The sequence below is a fragment of the Canis lupus genome, chromosome 14 (assembly GCF_011100685.1).
Source record: "Canis lupus familiaris isolate Mischka breed German Shepherd chromosome 14, alternate assembly UU_Cfam_GSD_1.0, whole genome shotgun sequence".
NCBI lineage: Eukaryota > Metazoa > Chordata > Mammalia > Carnivora > Canidae > Canis > Canis lupus.
The window spans coordinates 21729292-21742779 of record NC_049235.1 but is presented as its reverse complement, the minus strand read 5'-3'; the positions used below and the strand labels follow the sequence as shown (position 1 = coordinate 21742779).

General features: G+C 32.5%; 1 non-coding gene across 1 annotated transcript in view; it reads left to right on the top strand.

Moving 5' to 3' along the window:
- SEM1 overlaps positions 1-13488 on the top strand; it is a 23117-nt gene extending 9629 nt beyond the window's left edge. Inside the window, exons 2-3 of the transcript XR_005369407.1 lie at positions 6972-7065; positions 13286-13488. This is a non-coding gene — a transcript (SEM1 26S proteasome complex subunit). The remainder of the gene's footprint in view (positions 1-6971; positions 7066-13285) is intronic.

Genomic DNA, 13488 nt, shown 5'->3' with positions numbered 1-13488 from the left:
GGTTTAATCTACTTTATATAGTTGAAGCAGGAACACATATATATCTCAAAATGGCTAGATCTGGTGTGGCTTTATTATCATATTCATGAGCATAATGATGATGATTGCAACCATTACTGTTTTATTTTACACTTAACTGTGATGGGACATGTACAATTAAAAAATTTTCAAACTTTAATCTTTTCTTTAAAATACTTTTCTTCATATAATGTTCTGCATATAGAGGCACATTTTTTATTTGAAGAAACTTTGTTGAAGATTATTTTTTTTATATGCGGATTTGCTTTACTATTAAGGAATGAATGAAAATTTGATGCTCCACATTGGTATAAAATAGGGCATTTGCAACCTTATATGGTATAAGTGGAATTTTTTCTTTATTTTTCTTCAAAGTAGTGTACATCATACATTTAAGAAATTTTGGAATGTGTATTGGAGAGTGGGGAGAATAAGTAATTTCACAGATAATAAGTTGAGAGGAAACCCCTTTCCATCCTTAAGTATCAAGGTGCTACTTAAAGTATGTGGGATCTTTGATAGTTCAGATTTGTGAAATTTAAGGCCAGTTACAGATGTAATTCTCTGGCATATGTGGGCAAATCCAAATTTGGGGGCCAAGTCTTAAATAATTTAGAATTCCTAGAAACTTATGTATTAGGCATCTGTTATTGGTTATTTCCAATACTGACTTCTTAAAATATGGTAATTTTTTTTACCAGTACACATCTGGAGGCCTGCACACTGAAGTAAACACAGCTGTGGTTATTTAAATGATTAATCACAATCCTGGCAGTGCATTTAGTGTTGAAGATAACGTGTATACTTTTATAAAGTCATCTATGTATTGAAGAAAAGCATTAGACGTGAATCAGGTATCCTTTGATTTTTTTATTTTGCCCTTTTCAAAAACTAATTTTGGGTTTAAAGCTTTAAAAAGGGGTGATTAAATAAAATTGCATAGTTATCAGTATAGAGTTATAATTGAAAATTAAAACACAAATCAGGGATATATTACAAGAAATGCCAGATATCAGCGATTATAACAATCATGGCTTTTTAATTTTCACATCCATTTATTATGAGTATACATACATTGTAATTTGCATGTATTGTAACATGTACAGTATGGAGGATTTATAAGTGTTGGCAAATAATACTTAGGTGTATTATACCTTATCACTTAAACTTTTACTAATATACTATGTTCAGTACATTCTTTATTAATAAGTCTAGGGGCGTCTGGGTGGCTTAGTTAGCTGAGTGTCTGTCTGCCTTCAGCTTAGATCATGATCTCAGGGTCCTGGGATCAAGCCCCATATTGGGCTCCCTGCTCACAGGGAGTCTACATCTCCCTCTCCCTCTGCCCCTGCCATCTGTCTCTCTCTCTCAAATAAATAAATCAAATGTAAAAATAAATCTTTAAAGTTTCTACCAAAAATAGATTATGGATTCCCATTTGTCAGTGTGAATGAACACATGTTTTTTCATTGGTGTTCTTGTTAAATAATTTAAGATGCTTAATAAGTTGTAATTCAAAAGGTTATATATTGTCTTAGATTCTTCACCTGTGATAATTGGAAGGATAGTATGTCATACAGAGTTCTTCAGTGGATCTTTCTCCTAAAATAAGGCGTTAAGGTTAAAGAGTAATATACTGAAATTCATATGATTATTTATGAAGAATTTAACCAACTTTTCCATTTTTGTATCTTTGTCTACTCAATAGTGTTGTAATTATGAAGTACCCTCTAATACTTTTAAAGAAATACAGAACTATCATGATGAATCTTTTTGTGTGTTCTACCTAAAATTTTGCTCTCAGTATGGTCCTGCCCCACTCTCATGAGCCAGTCTTTACTTTCAACTTTATTTTTACTTCTTCATTTTCCTTTCCTTGCCATTAAAATAGCATGAGACAGTTTTATTTTTTTTTATTTTTTTTTAATTTTTATTTATTTATGATAGGCACACAGTGAGAGAGAGAGAGGCAGAGACACAGGCAGAGGGAGAAGCAGGCTCCATGCACCGGGAGCCTGACGTGGGATTCGATCCCGGATCTCCAGGATCGCGCCCTGGGCCAAAGGCAGGCACTAAACCGCTGCACCACCCAGGGATCCCCATGAGACAGTTTTAAAAGGAGAGAGAGACACTTAATCTGTATGCTAAATGATCATCAGAATTCAACTTGATAAACCAAAACTTGTACCATTCTTAAAATTTTTAAAAGACACTGTTTAAACTAGTATTTTTTGTATATTTTTTTTATTGGAGTTTGATTTGCCAACATACAGGATAAACTAGTATTTTTCATGTTAAGAATTTTGATTTTTTCGATCCTACTTAGAGTTAGGAATTGGGAGCTCCTACAAAACAAGTTACTGAGTTTGTTACTTTCTTTTTGGTGAGTCTCTGAGGCTGTTGGATACAAATTAGCAGGTGTGGATTTCTTTTTGTTTTTTGTTTTTGTTTTTTAGTCCATTAAGTTAAAAATTCTTCAGTTACAAGCCAGCTTGAAGACATTTGAATGATAACAAGTAATACAGTATTGAAATCAGCATTTTGATTCAGATCATAGTAAGATTAAAAGTTCCTGGTGGAGGGTGGTTTGCTCTTCTTGAAAGGGTAGGCCTACAAGATTATCAGAGAAATGTGAAGTATTTTATTTTATAGTTCTAGACACAGTATTGTTTACTAGGGAGTAGTGTAGGTAGAAACAACCTAGTTAACAGTTCAGGAAGCTGGTTAGTTAGAACCGTTGCAGGCTGATGATAGGAGGCTTTATGTCTTAGAACTTTTAAAACAGTTTAGTTGTGACTTGAGTTATGTCACACCCCTTTACTCAAGAGCATATTATCTAGTCTTAATGTATTCAGATTATTTTGTTGGAACATTATACTCTATTAGATACCTTTATGAAGACTGCTTAAAGCACAGTAAAACTAATACTTGACAATTCCTGTTTCTAGGCTCAGTGCAAATATTTGCACCTTCTTTGTTGTATAGTAGTGATAATGGAGCTGGTTTTCAAACAAGGGTATAATGTTAGTGATCTCCAAAGCTTTTTCTGAAATTTTGTAACTTTAAACAGTATTTCATCTTAGCCATTTTATAAAAACTTAAAGTATTAAAGCCATGTCTTGCTACATTGTAGTGTAATTATATAGTTTTATGCCAATTTTTTATACTGGAAGGCTTAGTGTAATTAGCGCAACATAAGAATCATAAAATCCTAAGCTGTCTGTTAATACTATTAGGTAGCTCCAGAGCTATAGGTTACAATAAGACTGGAGGGAATGTAACCTATAACTCTGGAACTATCTAATAGTATTAATAGAAAGTATAGTTCCATTTACCCAGTGTTTTATTGAGTGTCAACTGTGTTCCCAGCACTCAGCTCTGGGTATCAGACTTGAAGATTTAGTAAAATCTGGTTCCTACCTGAAGGTTTTGAAAAGTAATGGGTAGGAATGGTGGTGATATTTTAGACATCAGTGGAGGATGGATATAAACTGTATAAGACTGGGGTGGGGGAACAGAAAGACTACAGTAATATTTATGAAGGGAATAATCCTAAATTAATATGTGACAGTAAGAATAGAGGAGTGGAGACTTATTCTGGAGATAATTGGCACTTGGAATGGAAGGGACATAATGAGTGATTGTGGTAGTTAAAGGAGAAAGCGTAGCTAAGATTCCTCCTAAGTTTCTGTCTTGGGCGACCAGATAAATAGATGTACTTTATTCTGTTCTTAAATCATGATGATGACATGTACTGCATTTAAAAATTTTGTTAGGTACATAACGTAATGAATAATATACCCATGTTATGAAAGATTGTTGAATAGTTTTAATTTATATGTACATTATAAGGGAAACCTAATATCACACCTTTTGTTATTTTTCAAGTTGAAATGTTCTTAGCCACGATTCTAATAAGTAATTACTAAGGTGACGCTTATGGCTAGGACATAAGAGAGAGTATAACTTTACTGTTTTGGGAGGGAAAGAGGTCATTCAACAATATACAAGGTCTGATTTAGAGTTCTGTTTCATCATTCGTAGCCATTTGGTGTGCATGATGCTAGGTCCTGTTTGTGGTTTAAGAATAAAAAGGTAAATCAGAGTTGTTACTTTTAAGGAGCTCAGACATAAGTGATGGACATAGACATATAAATTGATAATTATGGTTGTAAGTGCTATAATTTAGACACAAAATCTCTGAAGGTAAAGAGGGGGAGATGGGCATAGGGAAGGCTTCCAGAGATGATTTACAAAATGATTTTTTTAAACTACTTTTCCCACCTTTTAATTTTGAAACTTTCAGCCCTATAGAAAAGTTTTTAAAAAGAGGACAAAAAAAAAAAAAAAAAAAAAAAAGAGGACAAGGTCCGGAGTGAACAAAATGGATGATGGGTCAAAAAGTACAACTTCCAGTTACAAAATAAGTCATAGAAATGTAATGCATATAGCATGGCAACTATAGTTAGTAATACTGTATTGCATATTTAAAAGTTGCTAAGAGAGTAAATCTTAAAAGTACTCATCACAAGAAAAAATTTAGTGACTATATGGTAATGGATGTTATCTAAACTTATCGTGGTTATCATTTTGAAAAATATACAATTAATGAATCATATTGTATATCTGAAACTAACGTTCTGTGTCACTTGTACTTCAATTAAAAAAAGACAAATATCTAAGGTTTTTCAGTTGCTAACATTTTGTCATGTTTATTTTATTTCTATCGTATATGACAGAAGTATATACGATATATATCAAATCTATTTGAAAACCACCTGCAAGTAAACTGTTGACAAAGTAACACAATTCTTAAATATTTTAGCATGCATGTCTTAAAGGGGGGCGTGGTTCTCTAAAACAATTTTACAATCATGTTTCAGAAAATTAATATTAATATGATATCCAGATATACAGTCCATAACCACAGACATTACTGACTGTTCCAGAAAAATATCTCGTCAGTTTTTCTCCGCAATCCATTGGCATACATACCATTAGTTTACCTACACATTATATTGGTTGTTTTATCACTCTTGGCTTTAAAAATGTAAAACAGTCCCTTTTTTTTGTTTGTTTTTCATGACATTAACTTACTTGAAGATATTAGTTATAAAGAGTTTCACATTCTGGATTTGCCTGATAGTTCTCTCATGGTTAGATTAAGGGTTAGCATTTTTAATGAGAGTACTAGATAGGTGATGTTTATTTCTCATTGCATTACATCAAGAGACATATTACAATTTGTCACAATTTTTTGGTGATGTTAAATTTAATCTTTGGTTAAGATTGTGATTATCAGATCTCTCCATTTTTTTCCCTGTTGTAATAAGTATGTAATCTACTCTGTAGTCCCAGCTATTTTTCACTCACTAGTTTTAGTATCCATTGATCCTTGCCTAAATTGCACTGAGGATTGCAAAATGGTGATTTTCTAATTCTGTCATTCTTTTGCATTTATTTCCGTGGGAATTGTAAAGAGCATCCCCTCCCCAGCGTCCTCTCCCCCAACATATTGCTATGGACTCATGGATTTTTTTCATTTAATTCAATCTGTCATTCTTTGTGATTCTTAAATTGTTCCAGATTTGGCCAATGGAAACACTTTTAGGCTAGTTTTTGTATTTTTGACATGTTTTCGGGCATTATAAAAAGGAATCCCACATTTACCTATTAACTTTCTTATTCTAGATCTGAGATCAGTTGTTTCTTCAGTGAGCCATAGTTCCTTTTAATGAGGAATGGTATTTTAACTAAGTAGGCATCAGGTCCAGTAGTAGGTTCAAAAGAAGGCAGAAAGACAAAAAGATGAGAAACAGCATGTTTGATGACTAGAAAATTTTAGGAAATTTCAAAACATGAAGTGAAGTTAGGGCTGAATGAAAATGAAGATCTTGTGGATTGCTTGTCACGGTTTTTTTTTCAAGGAGGAAATGTGTATGAGAGAGTACTTTAAGCCACATGACTAACATGAGTGAGTCATCATCCCAGTGGATTTAAATTTAAATAATTAAAAATATTTGTCTTAAAACAAATACATTACGCAAAATCATACAGATTTTTTGTAAGAAAACAAAGCTATGTCAAAATTACAGCAGGTGGTCCATCTTAAGTAGGACAGCAGAGTATGCATAAACTCTCTTCTGGGATGCTTTGATGTTATTTGAAAAAAAGAATACATAGGGTGACATTCTCACCCTAGAGGCTAGATTTTTATCAGGATCCAGAAAGTAGAAGCAAGAAGAACTTGATAGAAGAATATTGCCATTATATAGGTAAGAAATGGTAATGTGAATGTTTGAGGTAATAGGGAAGGAGATGTTAGTTTACATATGTTTTCTAAATATTGTAAACAAAAGCTAAAATCTAACCCCTCCCCCACCACCAAAAGGGAAAGAAGAAAAAAGGAAATTGAGAAAACTAAACACTACAGCATTCCTCTTTGTACATATTTATATTTGTCCTTTAAAAATAAAAATTTTACATTGATAATAGGCAATTGTTAGTAATGGCTAATAATTTGGTCCATTTTTTTATTTATGTATGAGTTACCCTTTTATATGTTTAGCAGTTTTGAATTCCAGGCTGGTATCTTCCTGCTCTTCAATTTACTTTTGTGTTGTTGGTGCTGTTTTGGAAGATTGTGAAATACACCTTATAAAAATTAGCCCAAGGAAAAATCAGGAAAGTAAATATCCTCCAGAAATTATAATAAATTTTCATGACAAATAGAATTTTTAAAACTAACTTCTGTTTTAGATTATCTGCAAATTCAAGAATTGAGAGAACAAGACAGCATAAATTGAAATTTAAAAAGGAAGGTTACCATTTCTTACAGATACAGTATTAAATGTTTTGAATTGTGAGTCTTGAATGGCAAACTTTCTGAAGTTTCTGTATTTATGGAAATAACATGTGAGAAGTATTTAGATAGCATCTGTTTCTGTTTTTAGACTGGGCTGGTTTAGATGAAGATGAAGATGCACATGTCTGGGAGGATAATTGGGATGATGACAATGTAGAGGATGACTTCTCCAATCAGTTACGGTAAGCTTTACGTCAGATTTTATATAGCTTAGTATTAATTGTAAGGACGGAATATGTAACTTACATATGATAATTGACCTCTTTAAAAGATAATTAATCTTTAAAATATGTTTTTGAATTATGGAAAAGAAAAACTATTACGTTCATCTATGTTTCTAAACATGAATGCTTTGTGTAATTGCATAGGACTTTTATTCTTTCTAGTTTCTTTACAAAGGTAGTTAAATAGAAGCATATTTGCAATTTTTTATTTATGTGGGTTTAATTCTGTCAACATTAATTTTCCACCAATGTTGAATATCTCAGCAGAAATTAGAACCAGAGTGCTAGCATCCAAAAGATTGGTGATTCTTAAACTGGAATGGAGATTGGGGTGATGGGAGTACCTTTTCATATTCCTGTACAAATTTACCTAATATGGTTGATTGAAGTAAAATTCATGTATCATAAAATTAATCATTTTAAAGTGTTCAATTCAGTGGCAGTTTGTATATTCATAGTGTTGTGCAGCCATCATGTCTATGTAATTCCAAAGCATTTCCATCACCCCAAAAGGAAACAGCATATCTATTGAGCAATCACTCTGCATTCCTCTTTTTCTAGTCCCTGCTTTCTGTCTATAGATTCGCCTGTTTTAGATATGTCATAAAAATGGAATCATACAATAAGTGATCTTGTATGTCTAGCTTCATATAGTTAGTATAATGTTCTCACCTTCCATCCATGCCATAGCATGTATCAGTACTTCATTCCTCTTAATGGCTGAATAACATTGTATGATATGCTACAGTTTGTATATCCATTCATCAGTAGATGGGCTTTGGGTTGTTTTTGGATACTGTGAACTGTGTTATTACTGTGAGCATTTATGTACAAGTTTTTGTTTGAATACTTATTTCCAGTTTGGAGGAATGTAATCCCAGGAGTGGAATTTGTGGATCATATAATTCTGTTTAACTTTTTGAGGAACTGCCATACTCTTTTTCCACGGCAGCTTTACAGTTTTACATTACTACCAATCGTGTATGAAGGTTCTAAGTTGTCTACATTCTCATCAAAACTTTTTTTTTTTTAGTATAATCCTAAGGGATGTGGACTGATATCTCAGTGTGGTTTTGATTTTCATTTCCCTTATGACTAATGATGAGCCTTTTTTTCATATATTTGTTGACAATTTGTATATCTTCTTTGGAGAAATAATCTAGTCAAGTCCTTTGCCCATTTTTAAGTTGGGTTGATTGTCTTTTTGTTGTTGAGTTGTCAGAATTCTTTATATATTCTAAGTACTAATCCCTCAGCAGACCTATTGTGTACAGATATTTTCTCCCATTCTGTTCACTGTCTTTTCATTTTGGTCACAGTGTTTTTGCACATAAGTTTTTTGGTGTTTCTTTTTCTTTCTTTTCTTTTTTTTTTTTTTAACTATTTACTCATGAGAGACATAGAGAGGCAGAGACATAGAGGGAGAAGCAGGCTCCCTACAGGGAGCCTGATGCCGTACTCCATCCCTGGACCCCCATATCACGCCCTGAGTTGAAGGAAGATGCTCAACCATTGAGCCAGCTGGGTATCCTTGCACATAAGTTTTTAATTCAGATGAAGTCAAGTTTATCTACTTTTTAAAGAAATTACTGCCAGATTCAAAGAAAATTTATCCCTATGTTTTTATCTAACAATTTTGGAATTTTAGTTCCCGACATTTAGGTCTAAGATCCATTTTGAATTAATTTTTGTACATGGTTTGCGATAAGAGTCTAACTTCATTCTTTTGCAAATGGATATCCAGTTATACCAGTACCATTTGTTAAAGAGACAATTCTTTCCTCCCTAATTTTATTTTGATTCAACCCATATATATCTGTCTTGGCTCCGGAGTTATCTAAGTAAACTGTCATACTTTGCTCAAATCAAGACCTAGTGGTTCTACTGCAGTTCTCACTTTCTGGTCTAGTACATTTGTTTAAAAAAGATGATTTATAATAAATTTAATGATGATGCAGTACCTTTTGTTCTACACTGCATTTTTCACAGGCTCAAAAACCCTACATTCTAAAGACATTTTAGTATTTTGCTGGAGACTAATAACAATTTTATCTATCACCTTTCTCCCCTTTTTGAAAATGGCACAATTTACCTTTCACTGTTATTCTGGTATTTTTACAGTTCTCCATGATTTCTCAAAATGGCTGACTCTGTTTTTTGACTGTATCTTTCATTCTTTCAGTTCTCTGAGATGTAATTATTCAGAACCTAGAGATTTTAAACTACTTTAATACAGTTTAGAGTTATCTCACCTGTCTTAGTTTTCAATTTTGTATTAACGATGTTTTTCCTGTTGCACTTTAATGAACAAGATAGGAACCAAGGCTGTTAAACAACAATTCTGCTTTTTCTCTAAATCTGTTAATACTACATCTCTTCTAAGCATTGAATCTGTTCTCATTCTTCTTTATTCATGTATGGCTCTCAGAACCTTTTTTGTTCTTTTCTTTCTCAGTCCATTCTGTGATTAAATTCTGTGTGTATAAATTCTTGCCACTTTTCTTTTTGCATTTATTTTTGATTTATGTTCTTTTAAAACTGAACATCAGAGAACACTTTGCTACCTTGTTTTTAAGTAGGCATCCCCCCCTTGCTTCCCTCACTAGGCTCATATTATGTTGTTAGAGTATTTTCAGGTCTTCTGCCTCTGCTGATACCCATTCTGACTTCTTAATCATCTGTCAGTTTTTTTTTTCTCTTACCTTGAAATTTTTCAAGTTGAAGCTAAATGAGTTTTCTTCCTTTGCTATTCACAAAAGTCAAATTTCTCCAAAATATTTTTCTTTTTTGTCTTTCAAAATCAGAAAATAGCACTTTTCTCTTAAAAATTACATTAAGACATTATTAAATACAGTGATCTAACCAGGGGACTTTTAGTAGTAAATACATTGATAATTGGATTTTTTGCCGCTACTGCATCTTGCCCTTATTCTGGCTTGAAAGTAGAGCATGTTATTTGTGGCTTATTGTTTTTATAATACACCTACATGATGTTCTTATGTTCTCTCTTGTGTTCTGCCTTTAGGCTTGTGGATTTCCATAAGAATATAAATTTTGATACTTTTATTAGTGAATAAGATTTTTCTTTTTATTTCCCTGTGTGAATCATGAGTTGTTTTTCCGCATGTGGGTTGATATATCACCAGTGCTATAAAATAGAACTTACTGTATTAGTGGAAATGTTCTATAAACTACCCTATCCAGTACAGAAGCCCCTAGCCGCATATGGCTCTTGAGCACATGAAATGTAGCTAGTGCAGCTGGTGAATGGAATTTTATTTTATTTTATTTTAATAAATAGCTACATGCAACTTCTATATTGGACATTTCAGCCTCAGATAATATTTTTTATCTTTGCTTTAAAAAAATTATGATTAACAAGTCTCTTGCAAAGATGTTCTTTCTAGTTTTGGAAAACATATAGAGGTCCCTAATATGATATTATAAACCACGGTAAATAAAGAACATGTTTCACTGTGTTCTGATATTGTATATGAGTCCTAATACATCTCACTTTGGAGAAGCAGTACATTTTCTAGAATCACTGATTCCCTGGGTTCCAACTCCGGACTGCCTGTGAACAGCTACATGTCTTAGCAAGGACTTAGCCTTCCACTCTCCAGTGTTTTTCTCTTTCAGTGTAATTACTCCTAAAAAGTAGAAGTAGAAAGAAAAAGGCCACCTGTGTCTCCCAAGTAACTACAAGTCATTATAGAGAAATATATCAGAAGCAGCAAAAACAGAGTAACTTAATTCTTCTTGGAGTTTTGGACATGTTGACATGTTCAATAGGAATTAATTCTGCTGACCTTACTTCACATGTTACATTAAAAAATCCAAGAAGCCAATATTGTTCTTGATTTACTGTGTTAAATTTAGCCACTGTCCTATAGCAGAGTACTTTCTTGGATAAGAGGGGTTCTCAAACCTACCAGTGGCTATTTGTCATATTCTTCTTTTGTTGAAAAAGGAAAGCTGCTGTTTTGTTCAAGCAGTGTACATTTGCTCTGTATGTCCTATGCTACTGTTCCAATAGTGCTGGATTTCTTTTCTTCTCACATCTCTTTGTTAGATTTTTTTCATTCAACAAGCTGATGACACTAGGGTATTTGTATTGTTTTGTGTTTTGTACTTAGTGGCCTCAATTTATTGTCCTTTTGATTGATTTTTATACTAAATTCTAGCAAAAAACTTTTCATCTTCTCTAAAAATTTAGCTAATAGGAAAGCATATCATAATCTCCTTTGAGTTTGTTAACAATGTGTAAATGTAGTTAGTCACCACCTCCTCTCAGTAAGGCAGGTGCAAACCTGGACTGATTTGGTATACTTGTTAACTAAATTGTAGGCTGAATTTTGGGGATTTGTTGTTGTTGTAAAATAAGAGAAAGTGAATAACAGAACATTGGTTCTGTTAAAGGCAACAGAAAATTATTATTTAAGAAACTTTTGGGATGCCGGGATGGCTCAGTGGTTGAGCCTTTGCCTTCAGCTCAGGGTGTGATCCTGGGGTCCCCCTGCCTGTCTCTCTGTCTCAAATAAATAAATAAACAAACAAATAAATAAATAAAATCTTTAAAAAAAAGAAACTTTTAAAATTATTTCCATTTTAAGTAGAAAACATGAAGGACAGACATAATTTTTAATCCCTGGGCAAAGGGCAGGGGGTAGGGGAGTGGGTAAAGGAAGCATTTTGGTTAAATTTAGCAAAAGGAGTAGTATCAGAAATTTGTGCTGATCTTTTGACTCCTAAATGGATGATTTACCAACAGTCTATACTGTCCTCTACACTTGACCAGAAGAAAAAATATTTTATATGAATAATCTCTGACTTTAATGTTATTTATGGATCTTGGATCAGTATTTGTATTATAAAGAACTATAAAAATTTTAGAGACATTTGGTTAAGTGAATAATAAATATACAGTATTCCTACATGTGTTTTTTGTTTGTTTGTTTAAAGGTTTATTTATTCATGAGAGAGAGAGAGAGGCAGAGACATAGGCAGAGAGAGAAGCAGGCTCTTCGCAGGAACCGGATGTGGGACTCAATCCCAGATCCCGGGATCATGACCTGAGCCAAAGGCAGACGCTCAACTGCTGAGCCACCCAGGCGTCCCACCTACATGTGTTTTTTGTGTTGTGTTTACATTGAATAGTGTGATAATGTCCAAGCTAAATTATACTTGAGAACAAATGTCAGTTTATCTTACGGGATGTAATGGTGTAGGGCACATTAATCCTACTTTACATTTATACAGTGTTTTATCATATTTTGGCCCTGAAATAATTTTGTTGTGAACTTCTATAAAATTGAATTGTGGCAAAGAAGTTACTGATGATACTTGGAGTGGTAGTGTAAGTAGCTGAAATTGATTACAAGGCTAACTTTTTTTGTGCATCTGTTTTATACAAAGCAGATCAACAATTAATATGCTAGAGTATGATTGAAACTTTAGGTTGAATAAATAAAATTATAAAAATATCTTTTAAAGTGTGTGTATTTTTAAATTTTTGAGTTTTTTATCCATATTTACAATTTTTAAAGTAAAATTTTTAGTATTTTATAACATTTCTTTTGTCTACATATAGTTAATGCAAAATAATTCCCATGCACCTTTACATTTGGTTAATAATTTTTGTCTTGGTTAGAGCAATAGATATATGTCAGTATAAAGCAGTCTTCTATTCTTTGTGTAAATAGCAATAATACCTATTATGATGATTTTAAAATTCCTAAAAAGCTTGATATCAAATATCTTGTGTTCTTGGCCGTGTGGTTGGTAATTCTTAAAATTTGCTTAAATATTTATTATGAAAAAAATAAATATTTATTATGAACAGGACATTTGTATGTATTTCAAAGATATTTGGAAGATAGTAGTAAATCTCTCGTATTTCTTTGTTAAATAGATTTATCAGAAAATTAAGGAGTATGAAATGTAAGTTAACTTATGGGAAAGCAGAATTTTATTAGCATTATGTTGATTCACATTCAGTTTTTTTCTTATACAGATTTTCTTTTAAGGGAGTAAAGTAAAGCTACCTGATAGTATTTTAAATGGGTGCCTAGGCTTAGCTCATTGTATTATTTATTGTATTATTTATAAAAAACACTCTGTTTCTTTAATTTATCATAAAGAATGTCCAGTGATGTTGTTCTTTTGTGTTTTATTATAGAGCTGAACTAGAGAAACATGGTTATAAGATGGAGACCTCATAGCATCCAGAAGAAGTGTTGAAGCAATCTAAACTTGAACTGTTTATTAAATTCTAGGACAGAGAACCCAGGATGGAACACTTAAAAAATGTTTATTTCATTACCTGTTTGGATTTATTTTTGTTTTTGTAACAAAAAAAATAAATGTTTTGATCTAATCTTG